Source organism: Tenrec ecaudatus (genome assembly GCF_050624435.1).
Source record: "Tenrec ecaudatus isolate mTenEca1 chromosome 15 unlocalized genomic scaffold, mTenEca1.hap1 SUPER_15_unloc_1, whole genome shotgun sequence".
In the NCBI taxonomy this organism is placed as follows: Eukaryota; Metazoa; Chordata; class Mammalia; order Afrosoricida; family Tenrecidae; genus Tenrec; species Tenrec ecaudatus.
Genome location: NW_027457653.1, coordinates 108863 through 124431, shown reverse-complemented (window position 1 = coordinate 124431; position 15569 = coordinate 108863). Strand labels below are relative to the sequence as shown.

Sequence of the window (15569 nt, the reverse complement as noted above, 5' to 3'; positions counted from 1 at the left end):
AGCACTCTTTAGTAGCTGGTGTCCTGCAACACGCCCTGTGGCTCATGCTGAACACGCAAACTGCTTGTCATATGCATTATATTGAATACAGCAAGAAACAACAAAAAACACCTACTCCCTGCCTTCAAGGAGATTTCAGCTCACAGCACAGCCTTATTTCTCTATGTTTGCTGTTCTTCAACTGCAGCACAAAGGAGGGATGCTTGCAAACCTCCCTCCCTGCACTGGCCACAGAGTGAAACCACTGGCTGTGAGGACTGCTGCCTACTCTGATGGTGAGCCGGCTCTGTCTCTTCTCTGTGAGCAAACTACTGTTGCACACAGAGCCTGTGTGTGAGCTGAGCTTTTGTCAGTGACTTCCGACACTGGTTTAACAGAAATCAACAGTTATATGTGTGCAGTACACAAGAAGGGGAGTAATTCAACTTGAAGGGAGAATAAGGTTATTTTTATAAAAGAACCTTGTAAATTGGAGCACAATCAGGAAAAATATATTTAAAAGGAAAACCATTAACATGTTAAGAAAGATTTTTAAAATAATATAAAAGATGTCACAGAAAAGGATGATATAATTAAAATGAGAATACGATATATGAAGTTTTGTGGAGACCAGGATGATGGAAAAAATAGAACAATTTTTAAAAATAGAACAATTCCTGATAATAATATGAAGTATGATTAAACACAATGCAGAATACACAGAAAACAAATTAATGGACATAAATAAACAAAACAAGATGCAAATTCAGAAATTCGATAACTATAAGCCATTGGCACCGTTGAATCCCGAATCACAGTGATTCTAGGACAGAGTAGAACTGCTCCGTAGGGTGTCAGACACTGTTAATCTTTTGGAGGAGCAAACAGCCTCATCTTTCTCGCTTGGAGGAGCTGGTGATTTCAAACTACTGACATTGAACTTTGCATCCCAATGTAAAATAGATAAAAAGATGGCAAAATGAAAACCTGTGCCAGGGGAGGCTAAGAGTTAAGTGAGAAAGCCCTAATTCCAACAGGAAATCCTCCCTGTCATCCATCTGTGCCTGTCTAAGGCTGGGTTCTCTGCGCCCCCTGCTGCCCAGTGTCTTCCCTGCAGGGGAGGTTTGTGTCTGGGCTCACACTGACTTCCCCTCACTGTGCTCCTTGCACAGTAATACGTAGCCGTGTCCTCAGCGGTCACGGAGCTCAGCTGCCGGGAGAACTGATTCTTCGATGTGTCTCTGGTGATGGAGAGTCGGCTTTGGAAGGACGGGTTATAACCTGTATTACCACCATAATCTATGCACCCCATCCACTGCAGCCCCTTCCCCGAGGTCTGGCGGATCCAGCTCCAACGGGTAACCACTGCTTGTTATGGAGAAACCAGAGACAATGCAGGTGAGGGACAGCTTCTGGGAGGGCTTCACCAGTCCTGGACCCGACTCCTGAAGCTGCACCTGGGACAGGACGCCTGCAAATTAAAAAAAGAAAATTCCATGTCAGTCACAACTATCTCCATAGACCCAGGTCGGATATCTGAATCTCTCACCTTGGGGAACTGTCACAGGCACAGCAGAACACACAGCAATAGCATCTTTAGACCACAGCTCTGTTTCCCAAGAGACCCACAGCCCTGTCTGAAGAGAACTGATAGTTTTCCCACCCCAAGGGTGAAATTGTACCCTAGTGCCTGAAAGATAATTTGCATATGAGGGAGTCCTGTCCTTATAAACAGAAAGTGATAGAGGCCAGGCCCCCCTTTATCTTCTGAGCCCATGGTACGGTAACTGTTTGAACTCATATGTTAAGCAGGGACCCTCAGTTCTTGCTTCAGCCCCATTAACACTTTGGCAGAGTTGGGGGTTTGGGTGTTTCCAGTTTGTTAGGAGGATGCACATCCACACCCAACGTACATGGTTCTATCTCAACCATGTCACCCATGCACTCCCTCTGCAAAGGGCCAAATTACTGGTGCCTCAGCCATTGTTATCTGAGTCTTTGCCGCTGGAGTTTCAGCCACAGGTGTGGACCCTTTGGCGTGGACCGCCTCTCTCCTCTCTGGCTCCTCCCCGAGCCCCGCCCCAAGCCGGCCAGGCCCCGCCCACCCCCTCACCAGGCGCCTGTGCTGGCATCTCAGCAGAAATGGGCGGGGAAAGAGCTGCCTTGAGAGGAAGTGAAGGCAGACCCCTACCCCTCTCTGACCCCGCCAGCTCCTCCCACCCCGGGTCACGCCCAGACAGGGCCGGAAGTGGCGGTGTCTTATTCTGAACTGCAACTCACTGCAAGGATTCCACTGTCGGTGCTCTGCTTGCGGTGCCAGAGAAGCGCCCACAGCCTGAGCACCCTGTTGCCGGCGCTCCCAGGTGGGAGGCTCTGGGCTCCGGGACATGTATGTGGGCGGAGGCTGTTTTAGTCCAGCTGACTAGGGTGCAAGCGCCCTTTCTCTCCCCCAGGAACCCTGCCAGCGCTTCTCTTGGTGAGAGGTGGGCGGGTGTCCCCAAGGCCGGTCCTATTTCCCTGCTTTCAGATTGGTTGTGGTTCATGGTGGGAGTCCCTGTTGGAGAAAGGGGATCCCGGCTGGGGTTTGGGGCTTCGGGGTTCCCTGATTCTCTCTTTGCGGGTCTCCTAACCCCCCTCCCTTGTTTCCTTCCGCACAGCGATGCCTCCTCCCGAGACTCCTTGCGCCTCCTCAGCTCAAAGGTGAGCCCGGGATCTTGTTCTGCTGACCTCTCTCTGGACCCAACCAGAGTCTGTTCTAGGCGCAAGATCTCTTGCTGGTCCGTGACAGAAACGTCTTCCCTGGCTTTAAAATATTGGTGGCCGCCCTTTCTTCTTACTCTGTTTTTATTTCTATCTATATATTACTAAGGTTTTTAAAATCATTCCCATTTCATTTCCTTTCTATTCTTTATTGTTTCTGTTGGGTTCAGTTTGTGAAGCACAAAAGGAGTGGATGCCTAGAGATGAAATAACATGCGAGTGTCTGTAAGGATGCCTGGGTGGGGTCGGGGTGGGTCGCTGGCGGAGTTGGGGAGGGTGAGGGGACTTGGGGAGTAAGAATGAAGGATTGAGGGGACTGAACACTACAACTGAAGGTGACTAATAAGTCTGCTTAAAGGCGATTTAATCATAGTGGGAAAATAGACGATGTGAAATCGATTGTGGTAATGATTGTGGAATGCTTAAGATGGCTGAATTGTGGGATTATGTGGGATATGTGGATTAAGTGCCCCAAAACATGTTAAAAAGAAAGAAAGATGCTCTCCATCACAAAAGTAATCTAACTAAACTATGCACAGAAGAATCAAAAACCAAACTGAAACAAAGGAACCAAAAACAAGGTAATGTTAAGGTGTTCAACCTCTATTTGGGGGATGAAACTGGAAGTGACCCTGAAATGGGCCCTTGGCGTTTGAACGTTGTGAGGCTGAAGGACAATTTATTTGGGGCTGGTGTAGTGGGCGTTGGCCCTGGGGCCCTTGGCCAAGGCGCCTCTGCCAGCTGTCCAGGCAGCAGCAGGCTCATGGTCACCAGGATGTCGCAGGCTGTGATGGTGGAGTAGTTTGGAATGTGCCAGTTGAGATGCCTGGTCGGCGATGTGCCCAAAGGTGTCTTTGATCAACGAGTGCACAACGCTCATGGCCCTGAACGAGATACTGGAGTCTGAGTGGACCTACTGGAGCATCTTGTGCACATAACACACAGTAGGTCTCCTTGCCGCTGCATTGGCATTTCTTGCTGTGCTCCCTTTGAGCCTTAGCTGCAGCCTCCTTGGGACTCCTCCCTGGAGCAGGCAGGGACTTAGCAGGGTCAGGTGGGTTGTTTGACTGGGACGGTACACCTGGTAAAGGTAATGTAGGTGTCCTAAGGCGAGCTGAGGGAGGACAGAAACCTCCCCTGGAGCAGAAATTGTTGTAGCTCACTGGATCTTGATTTTTAGTAGGAATTTAGACCATGAAAGAAGGACCTCTAGATCCCTCTGACCTGTTGGGGTTTCAGCAGGAAGTGTTGGAAAAGTTACCACAGGGATAACTGGCTTGTGGTGGCCAAGTGTTCATAGTGATGTCACTTTTTAATCCTTCAATGTCGGATGATTTGATCTAATCTTCCTTGTAAGATGGGGGTGGAAGGGTGAGGGGCAGGAGTAGAGGAGGGAGGACAGGAGAGAGGAAGGAGGTGAGAGGGAATGATTGGAGCTGCCTCCACACTCCCTGATCGCCCCTAGCCTTGAACCCCGGGCAGCCACATGCTGGAAAAGGTGTGTAGGCCAGCCACTGAGTGGGGACTTGTTTTTCTCGACACTACCTAGGTGGTCAATGAGGAGGTCCTGTTAGGAAAATGGGTTGGAGATGCTCACATTGTGCACTTGTGTGTCAGCATGCCGTTTGGATCCCTGGCCCGCTGTCGGCACTCTCCCACCCTGGGGTCCCCAGGCTTTCCCACCTGTCTCACAAACTTGAATAGTTGAGTTGGATCCCATTTTATTTTTGTAGATCTTATCATTGTTTCAAAATGTTTCACACACACAAAAATCTATTTTCAATTTCATTATTTATGTGATTTTGGTGTGTACATAAGTGCATGTGTGTGTACCATACACGTTTTTGTAGTATCCTTTTTGATAACAACTAAGGATGTTTACCAGTAGTTTTGTTAGGGCAAAATGTGTGCTACCTGCTAACTGCATATATAAATCTCCTAGTACTGCTTTTGCCCATTTTAGCCCTGCAGGCAGGCTGGCCGGCTCTCCCTGCTCTCTGGCAAACAGCATCACCTCCTCCTCCTCTTGTGTTTTAGAAGGGTATAGGTGTGTTTGAAAGATGGTCAGCATCTTAATATGTAAGGGTTAATGGTTTGGGAGTTGGAGATTAGCAGTTTATCATTAGGGATTTAAGTACCAAGTATTTTTGTGTGTTGAAATGTTGCCTAGAACATTTTAACATTTACTACCTATATATAGTATTTATGACCTATTTGGCAACTTTTAAAAAATTTAATAAATCTTTTTATTGGGGCTCATACAACCCTTATCACAATGCATAAATATATCAATTGAGTAAAGCACCCTTATACATTAGTTGCCCTCGTTATTCTCAAAATTCTCCTTCCACTTGGGTTCCTGGAATCAGCTCGTTTTCCTTTTTATCCCTTCCCTTCCCTCCCCGCTCTCCCCTCCCCCATGAACCCTTAATAGTTTATAAATTATTATGTTATCTTATACTTCCAGGCCTCTCCCCTCACCCACCTTCCCATTGCCCATCCCCCAGAGATTAGAGGAAGGTGATCACACAATGATGGTTTTTGTTCTTGGTGTCTGCCACCTGGTCCGTTCAACACCTTGTATTCGCTTAGGTTGCGCACTTCTCTGTGGGCTTTGTTGTTTCCGAGCTAGATGGCCGCTTGTTTGCCTTCAATTGGCAACTTTTTTACATGACATCTTCAATTTATGATGAATAAGGAATTTTCTTTTCTTCTTTTTGGAAGTCATTTTCTTCTTTTTATTAATTCTTTTTTTCTGATCAATCTAGCTAGTATCATTTTTAATATGAGTGGTGAAAATGGATATGTATGTTTATCCTGATTCTGCGATGGGGTGAACTTTTTTCTCTTTCTCTTACATGTGACATTTTCAAAGTTTTTTTTACAAGAATGTATATTAGCATATTGAGTTTTACCTATTTCATGTTAGATTTGTAGTTGTTTTTTTTTAACATGAAAAGCTTTTTACTTTGTTTATTATTCATTCTGTGTCAATTTAGATAATTGACTTTTCCCCCATCACTAGGCATATTTGAGTGTTCATTTTCTTGTGTTAAATCAATTCTGGGATGAATTAGAATTAATCTTGATGCATGCTTATTTTAATATATTGTCTGACTCAGTTTCCTATTTTAAAAATAACTTTTTCATTCAGATCCATTATCAACACTCGTCTATAGTTTTCTTAAAATATCGTCATCTGACATGGGTATCAGGTTATTTCTTGTCTCATAGAAAATGTTACTAAGTGCTCTAAAAACTATTGTTATGTTGGAACCCAATAAGTTGAACTTAAGCAACAAAACAGTAAAAAAGTGCTTATTAATCTTATGTGAATACTCTAGCTGCCAGAATTTTTAGTTTTCATCTATCTTACAGTTAGGCTGGAAGTTTCTCAAGAAATTTTATTTTGATTCAATTGATTATAGACCTTCTAAGCATCCTGCAATCCAGTGAGTAATTATTGTCAGTCTCTTGCTCTGCTGGATCCTCTGAACTTCCAGCTGAACCCTCAGTGTACAGGACTGCATGATTTACAGTTTCCTAGACAGACAAATAGCTGCTCACCACTTAGTGAGTGTGTTGTTTTAGACTAGAGCCCATGTTCCTGAAAGTACTCTGCCACCTGGCATGCTGTGAGGCCCTTAGAGAACTGCCTTCAGCTCACCAAAAGAATGGACTAATGAGGGGTGGAAATGCCTCAGTGATTTTGTTGTCACCTTGTTTGTTCCAACTTTTTTTAACTGAAGAAACCTCTTCCCTTTTTTTCATGAGAGAAATAATATCTTTTGTAAACATAACACACTAATGTCTTTGTGTTTGCGCTGGGTGTATATTTGTGGTTTCTGAGACTGTTGTCATATCATCTGTCATTGAGTCAGTGCCATCTCACTGGGACCCATTGCACAACAGAACAAAACATTGCACTCTCCTGTGCCATCCTCATAATTGAGGATGAACGCATGTTTTTAAAAAATTTATTTATTTTAACTCATTTTATCAGGGGCTTGTACAGCTTGTATTACAATCCATGCATATATCAATTGTGTTACACACATTTGTACATGTTGCTATCATCACTTTCAAAACATTTTCTTTCTACTTGAGCGCTGTATCAGCTCATTTTATTCTTCCCTCATGAAGCCCTGATAAATTATAATTTTTTATTGCTTTTTCGTGTCTTATACTGTCTGATGTCTCCCTTCACCCACTTTTCTGTTGTCCATCCCCCTGAGAAGGGGTTATATGTAGATCATTGTGTTCATTTCCCCTTTCACCCCTCACCTACCCCTTACTCTCCTGGTATTGCCACTCTGATTATTGGTCCTGATGGGTTTATCTGCCCTTGATTCCCTGTGTTTCTAGCTCTTTTCGGTACCCATGTGCATTCTCTGGTCTAGCCAGTTTCGTACAGTAGATTTGGGGTCATGATTGTGGGGTGGGGGGAGCACTAAACAACTAGAGAAAAGTTGTATGTTTCATAGGTGTTATACTGAACCCTAACTGGCTCATCCTTGTGACCCATTCTGATAGGTTAGTTTATTGTGCCAACCTGGCTCATAGGAACATGGTATAAATAATGTTGCAGTTTGATTGGAGGGCAAAGAGATAAATGGCTAGGCAAACCGTGCCTCTCTCTCTCTTGCACTCTTCTCATCAGATCAGGGTGCGCCTGCTAGTTCTCTGCCACAACTTGTGAGCTACACTAAGTGTTGGCCTAACAACCTGTGGATCATGTCACTAGAGCTTGAGGTTCCTTTGAGAAGTGCTTCATCATGTTGCTGATGTATGCATCACTTGAGCTTGGGACTGTTGGATCCTATCTTCTTGCTCTTTGTTGATGATCTGCCCTTTGTTTGCTGCCTGTGTCCAGACTGCCTGCATTGCCGTACATAAGACTCACCTGTCTGCTTCCTTGACCTTGGACCCAGTGGCCCTCATGAGTTGAAGGACTTCCAGTATATTAAATGTTTCAGGAAGTGAGTTGAACTGAGCACTCTGGACAGCTGTGTGAACAAATTAGCTGCTATATTCTTTTGTGCTTTATATGTCTATCCATTATATAGAATATATAATAATATATAATGATTATATATAATGGTTTTATATATAATGATTATATATTGTATATGTAATAGATGTATGTATGCACATATCTATATATATTCACAAGTGTCCTGGTTTTGTTTCTGTGTAACACACCCTTCTGTAAGGGGGTGTCCAATTGCCTACAGATAGACTTTGGGTCTCACTCCACACTACCCCTCTTTCAAATTGATAGGATTTTTTGTTCTGTGTCTCTGATGCCAGATACCTGATCCTATTGACACCTCATGATCACACAGGCTTGTGTGCTTCTTCCATGTGGACTTTGTAGCTTCTCAGTTTGATGGCCTTTAGGACCCCAGAAGCTATATCTTTTGATAGCCAGGCAGCATCAACTTTCTTCACCATATTTGCTTCTGCACCATTTTGTCTTAATCGATTGTGTCAGGAAGCTGAGCATCATGGAATGCCAGGTTATTAGAACAAAGTCTTCTTTCATTGAGAGAGTACTGGGGTAGAGGTCCAATGTCTATCTGCTACTTTTATACTTAAAATTTAAATATATTTACATAGATATGTTACCCTTTTGTCATATATATGTGTACATATGTAAATGACTGTATTTAGAACTCTATAAATGCCCTTTGTCTCCTACTTCTTTCCTCTATTTCCTTTTACTTTCCTCTTGTCCCACTATCATGTTTGGCCTTCATCAGTTTTCAGTAATTCCTCTCATTACATTGCCCTTGATCACGCCCTACCAGGCATCCTACACTCTCCTCAACGTCGATTTTAGATCACTTGTTGTGCCCTTGACCCCAGGCTTACAGCCACTTCCTTTCCCCCACTTCCCTGTTTCCTTTATCCCCCCCCCCAGAACCATCAGCCCCATTGTTGTCTCCTCTGGTGTGTTTATCCTGCCAATCTTATCTAGACAGACATGCGGAGACAATAATAAGCACAGAAACAAGACAGAGCAAAATAACAACAACAAAAAAGGAAGCAACCACCGGAAAAAAAGAGAAAAGACTTAAGAATCATTCCAGGTTTGTTCGTTGATCATTAGGAGTATTTTACTGTTGGTTGAGTCTGATGTGGTACCATGCCTTGGCCACTCAGTCTGTTTTTTTGTATTTCCCGGGCACTTCATTGCTTTGCTCCTCTTGCTGCTCTGTTGCATGCCCTTAGAGTTTTGCCCCAGTGTGGTGAAGTCAGATCGAGCACATTTCCCACAGTGTGCCACAGTGTTGTCCCTCATAGCGCTGTGGGTCATTAAGGGATGCCGTGTCTTGTGATTGGGATGGCCCTATGGTCCTCTCTGTGCATTAGGCAATTTGAGCAGGAATATCATTCTTCGGGTTTGGTGAACCATTTGTCGCAGTCACTTTGTTAATCCATTTGGTAGTGGGATTCATGTTTTTCACTGCCCGTCATCTTTACCAAACAAAATATCCTTTTCGAGGAATGATCTTTTCTGATATATGTCCAAAGTATATAATATGAACTCTCACCATCCTTGCCTCTAAGTAGCACTCTGACATTACATCTTCCAAAACAGACTTGTTTGTCCTTTGCATGTCCATGGTATGTGGGACATTCTTGTCCAGAACTACAATTCTAATATATTCATTCTTCTTCAGCCTTCCTTTGTTCATCTTTCAAATGCACAAGAGTCAATTGACAATAGCCTGCTTTGGTCAGGTGAAACCAGTCCTCCAGGTAATATCTTTTCCTTTCAATACTCTAAAGAGGCATTGTTCAGCAGATTTATCTAATGCAATGATTGATCTCTTGACTGTTATACTTTCAGTATTCAGGATATTTGTTTGTTTGGTCTTTTTTCTATACACCAACCAATTTTTTTTCTGGAAGGAGTTAAAATTTACTCAAGCTTTAGATTAAGAATTTTGATCAAGGAGGGGCTGTCGGAGCCAGCTCAGGAGTCAAACCGTCCTGAAAGAGGGGGAATGATTATTAGGGTAAAAAGAAGAGATTAAAAGTATTGGGAGGGCAACAGTGAATACTGAAGCTTCGGGTTTGTTTTACATACTCCTTTTATCCATGCAGAAACAACCCGGGGTTTATTATCTCATTGTTAAGCAAGCACATTTGCTACACATAGCAATTTTGTCTTCTGCCAAGGCAGACATCCCTGAGAAAATTAAACAACGTATCTTCCCAGACTTTGCATACTTTCTTGTTCTTTTTTTTTTGTTGTTCTTGTTCTTAACAGTATGTTCAAAACGTAAAGTCACAGAAGAAATCAGCAAACACTGACACATAGTTCATGAGAGTTATCAGCTGTTTCAAAGCTGAGTCTTAATGGCCTTCAACAGCCCCCGCTTTTTTATTTACTGAAGACGTCTTTACTCAAAACGTCAGCAGATCACTGTGTCTGTCTTAGGTTGTGAAGTCCTGAAATCGCCCTTACCCGTCATCAGTCACTGTCTGCAGGAGACTATGACCTGTCTTAGGTTGGAATACTCAGACTCGATTTTACCCGTCTGACTAACCAGCCTCTGCCTTATACTCCTGTTTGGGGAGGGAGTGAAGTATGCAGGTGTACTTCCTGTAATTTTGTTCCTAAAGCCAATAATTCAACCATAACCTTGTGCAGTATCATAGGGAGTATGCATAAGATAAACAATACACACACTCCCGCTGTGACTAGAGAAAAAGCATGTGAGGTAGGCCTCTGAGATTTCCTAACGAAGGGAAAGAATCTTGAAAATGCTAGAGCCAATCCTCAGCAACCTTGTCGACATCAAAATAAAGAGACTTAGCATCTTTTATGGCTAATATTTCTTGATGGAGTTGTAATCAATCTAAAGACTCATTAGCATTGTGCCAAGTACCTTGAAGATGATTCTACACTTTAATCCAGCTATACTGACTGTTAGTGTACTATTTAGGTGTAACACAGATCCATGTATGTACAGCATGGCACTGTAGACTAGACCTGGCCTTAAGCCCCTGCACCTCGTCTCCTAAATACATGACCATGTCATAAAGAGCATTTACTTTTTGTTCTAACTTCCTGTCTATATCTTCTTGAGTACCCAAAACATTAGTCACATCTTTGGATAATTCATTTCCACAGTGGGCAGTTTGTAAGATTTGTGAAAGTACAATTGCTGCAGTAGTAGCAGTAGCAACTAAACTTAATATAGCTAAAATACTTGCTATAAGCAAACCTACAAAACACTTAAATCTGGTTGATGCTTTTTCAGTCTCTTCTAATACCTGTAACCCTCTTTCTGAATACCAAGGCCCAGTAATATTCACTGGCAGCATAACAAAAGAAGGTTGATATAAAATGGCGATGACAATACCTTCAGGGGACCAGGTAATACAATTAGACAAATTGCAGTTATTACAAGACCTGTTAAACTTAGAGTCATCATGATCTATAGTAATATTCCCTGCCAAAAGTACATAAGGCGATGGTACGCAGGCAGTAACATTTCCCTGTGGTCTGGAGGTAGGGCCCATAAGCTTCATGTCCCCCTAAGCAGCCCCTATTTTCCACCACTGAGTTTGTGGAAAACCCAAATCTGACCACCAAAGCCCTGCAGACAGCCCCTTTTCCCATTTGGCAGTGTTTTTTTTTTTAGTATTGTCCTGGTTAACAGACCAATCGATGATATATCTCTCTTTTGTGACGTTATACCTGATGGGCTTGTCTGTGAGACACGATCTCCACAATATGGTTTTATTATTCTTTTGAATCTCTAGTCTACATGAGGAAAAAGACTGTGGAGTGGGTGGAATAACATTTCCTTCACTTTGTACAGGGAGGGCGTGAGTCATTAACCCACATCTTGATTTCCAGACCTTCCCAGACAGCAGGAAGTAAGAGTGGTGGATCAGAAACTTAAGCCTAGTACTTCTCACTGAGCCATGTCCCCAGAAGCACTCTGAGGCAAATTACCATCTGCATGGTTTGCAAACTGCACCAACCATTCAGGCAGCCCCCATGCTCCATCAGCATCCTGTGTAAAAACCCAAACATGCCCTCCTCCCCATATTAATAGCGGGTTGGGGCCATTCCTCCAGGCAAAACAAGCCAATGATATCTCTTCATAGGCTCTTTGAAGTTGGTGGAAGGGACACTAAAGGCAAATCTCTTACAATATTTTGGATCCAAGGGCGTGGTATAAAAACAATCTTTTAAATCTAAAATGATCTTATATGTATTGGCTGGAATAGCAGAGGGGGAAGGGAGCCCAGCCTGCAGGGCTCCCATAAGTTCCATAGTATCATTAACCCTCCTTTACTGTTTTTCCTTACAAAGCAGCTGCTATCGCAAGCCCCTGAGTAAAGAAAGGTTCAATGTCTGAGCATAGTCTGATATAATCGGACAGGTTGCCCTTTTTTCCAAAAGGTCTCAGCGCTGCCTGGCAGGCAGTATTTGCATTTTCAAAAGCCAATTGTTTCCATTCTGCGGCGGGAAGCACCTCGAAGGAAAGTGTATCTAATAAAGATTGAGTAAAAGAGGCAGTTGGGCCATATTGGGCACAAGCAACCTTGAGTTCTTTTAGCTGTTTGAAAGGAATAGGAGTAAGCCCTCTCCAATAGTTTGTGTTATTTTTCATCAGTTAACCTTATTTAGAGAGCTTGAACCCCATTCTCTGGGCAAAGATGATGGAAGATAAGTCATCCTTTTCCTTGATCCATCTCATTTACCTTTAAACTTCTGCATTCACGTTGGCTCTTGGCATCACCCATGTACCTACAACTAGACATCCTTTGAGTGTAGCGTGCATTCTTTTACAAAGGCTTTATCATTGCCATCCATAAACACAAGAGCTTCAGAGAGGAGAAAATAAACATCCCTCTGGGCCTGTTTCCTAGTTAAGGATGTCTCTGCATTGACTAGTTCACCTCTAGGATTTGCTGTTCATGTCCTTCTGTTTCTTATTGTCCACTTTAAAAAGAAGTTTCACGGATTAGCGTACTCTGCTGTGCATATTACTATGGGCCTCTAATGGATTCCCCCATGCTTAGTAATTTCTTAACACTCAATAAAGTATTTTATTCAAGGAGATGTGAGCTCATAAAGTTTGAAGAGCTCACATGGGTTGGACTGAACACACGCAAGCAGGAAACTCACATAATGACATTTGTGTTTTAACAGTCATATTAACATACACATGCCTACTATGAACAAATCAGCACATATACTAGAACTAACAAATCTTCATACAATACCCTCAGATTAATAAATATACATGCATTTACTTAAGAAAAAACCCACAAAGACACACTAAAATATACTAGAATTATAATAATAGAATCAATGCAGAACAGACTACAAGTTCTGTCACATAGTATAACATATTAAGGCACAGAGTAGTTCATGTGTACTAGCACATACAAAAAAACAGACAAAGTGCATACAAGAATATACACACTGAGCTACAAGAATGTGGAGGTGTGTGGCAGAGACATTTTCTCTGCAGGTAGAGGAAATAGGTACCTAATTTAACTAATCCTTCTTAGGCTCCTCTACATTTCTCCCCTGAGGGTCCCTGTTATCTGTGGGCTTGAGTGACCCCTGAGCCCCGCCCTCTCCCTGTATGGGTGTATGTGTCTGGGTTCCCATAGCCTTTCCCTCTGTGTGTGCCTGACTCAGAAATATGTGATCATAACTACAGCAGTCACAGTACTGATTGACAGAAAATCAGTCCCTGGGCATGTCTCTAGAGAAGGATATTCTGACAGAACTTGAAGGGAACCTGTGGGTGCCCTGTACAGAATAGGATGCTTATAGCCCATGCACAAGGGGACATAGGGCAGGAAGGGAGGTGAGGTCTGTGGAGGCATGTTGAGACTAAGCATAAAATGTGTCTTATCTCCCTTTTCCTACTCTTGTATCAATATGCACAACTGCTAAATTAAACAGCCTTTGGAGAAAAAAACACTGACTCTCAAATTAGCCTGTGGTGGACAAGGACAGACAGGAGCTGTGAATGAATAAAATGAATGAACTCAGAGAAGAAAGTCTCCATTTGGATGAATGGAGAGAGGTGACTTGATCTAGGATTGGGCTACTGGTGGTAAGTTCATGTAGTATGTTGTGTGGAAATATATATATATATATACACACACACACACACATACAAAGATAATAAAGTGAGATCCTTTGCACAGCAGGGACTGTTATCCCGAGGAAGGAGGGAATACAGGAGGGTTATTGAAAGCAAGGGATAAAGTTTTTGATGAAGCCGATGATTTGAACAGAATTTGTCCTAGATGCAGGAATTACCAATTACATGGGAAATTTGAGACAATTCAAGGGAAAAACGAAACAAGCTAAGTTTGAAATCATCCTATCATCAGAGGGAGATTGGGTGAGTGTTTCAGAAAGACGGGAGGAGATGCACTGATTCCCTGAGGGATGCTGAGAAGGAGAAGAATCCCCAGACACAACAGGAAGCCAGTAGTGAAGCTCCATTTGGACCTGCTCCTGGGTCTGAGTCCTGTGCTCTGCAGATCCTGAGGGGTTCCTGCAGCCTAACCTCTTCCACTAGGGTACATTCATGTCTGGGTTAACTCTGACTTCTCCTCACTGTGTGCGTTGGTCTGGGTAGACTAGAGAAACCAATCCATAGACACACGTATATTGTGTATAAGAGATTTAATATAAAGGGCAATTGTACATTTAGAAAGCATCTTAACCCCAGTTAGGGCCAAGCCCATAAGTCCATTATTAGCCCATGTGTCGGATACCAATGTATAAATTCCTCTTCATACTTATGAAATACATACAATGATCCAGAATGCAAGATGGTCACAGGCCAGTGGGCAGAAAGTCTTTGGATCCAGTGGCATTGTAAGCTTTTCAGCGGAGACGGGTCTCTACATGTCTTCTCCAGAACCCAGGGCTGCATGGGGTAGGTCCATGTGGCTTCTATTCAGGGATGTCTCACAGAGAGTCACCCTTGTCAGTAGGGTGTCTCCCAGGGATTAGAGAATCTCTCTTCCACCTCCAAGATGGAATACGGGATTTCCCAGAATTCTCAGAAGGCCATGCCCACGCAGAGGCTTCATTGGCTATGATCCAATTGACAGACTCCAACCCTTCCCTCTTTATCCTCTGAAGTCCCAAATTCACACCAGATTATGTAACTACCATACTGTGCATCTTTTGCACAGAAATACAAAACTGTGTCCTTGAAGTTCAGGTTGTCCATTTGAAGTTATAGTATGTCCTTACCATTGTCTTTGGAGATGGTGAATTGGCCCTTCGGAGAGTCCTACCAACACTATTCATGTATGAAACCCACTGCTGCCCCTTCTCTGGGGCTAGGCAGATCCAGTGTATATTATAAATACAGGCAATGAATGCAGAGACTGTACGGGAGAATATCAGAGAAGCCTCCGACTGCCTCAAGTCTCCCTCAGATGCCATAGCTCCACCTCACACTGGACACCTGCAAACACACAGACATCCTGATCCTGAAAATCATATTTACTGCCTCTCACTCATGCCCCCTCATGCACACTTTCTCTGCATCAAAGCGTCTTTTGAAATTCCAAAAAGGAAAATTGAGCTCAATAGAGATTCCATTGTGACTTGATTTGTTCAGTCTTGAATGGGGGTACCTTGGAATTCCAGAGGTGGAGCAACTGTCCAAGAGCTTCAGAGTTGGGACTTGGATGGTTTTCCTCAGCAGGGGAGGGGTCTATTTGCATACCTTCTGCCTATATAGTCATAAGTAATGTTGAATGACTTCTAAGAGAGTCACTCCAAGAGTAGATAAGAATGTTCTAGATATCTT

The 15569-nt window shown here is 43.1% G+C and overlaps 1 long non-coding RNA gene across 4 annotated transcripts in view; it reads left to right on the top strand.

The window, feature by feature from the left end:
• Window positions 1–2182: 2182 nt before the first annotated feature.
• The window catches only part of LOC142435945 (uncharacterized), a 78901-nt gene continuing 65514 nt past the window's right edge, over window positions 2183–15569 (top strand). For 3 of the 4 annotated variants that reach the window (XR_012781683.1, XR_012781684.1, XR_012781681.1), the window contains exons 1-2: window positions 2183–2342; window positions 2637–2679. This is a non-coding gene — a long non-coding RNA (uncharacterized LOC142435945). The remainder of the gene's footprint in view (window positions 2343–2636; window positions 2680–15569) is intronic. The other variant, XR_012781682.1, reaches the window with a different exon arrangement.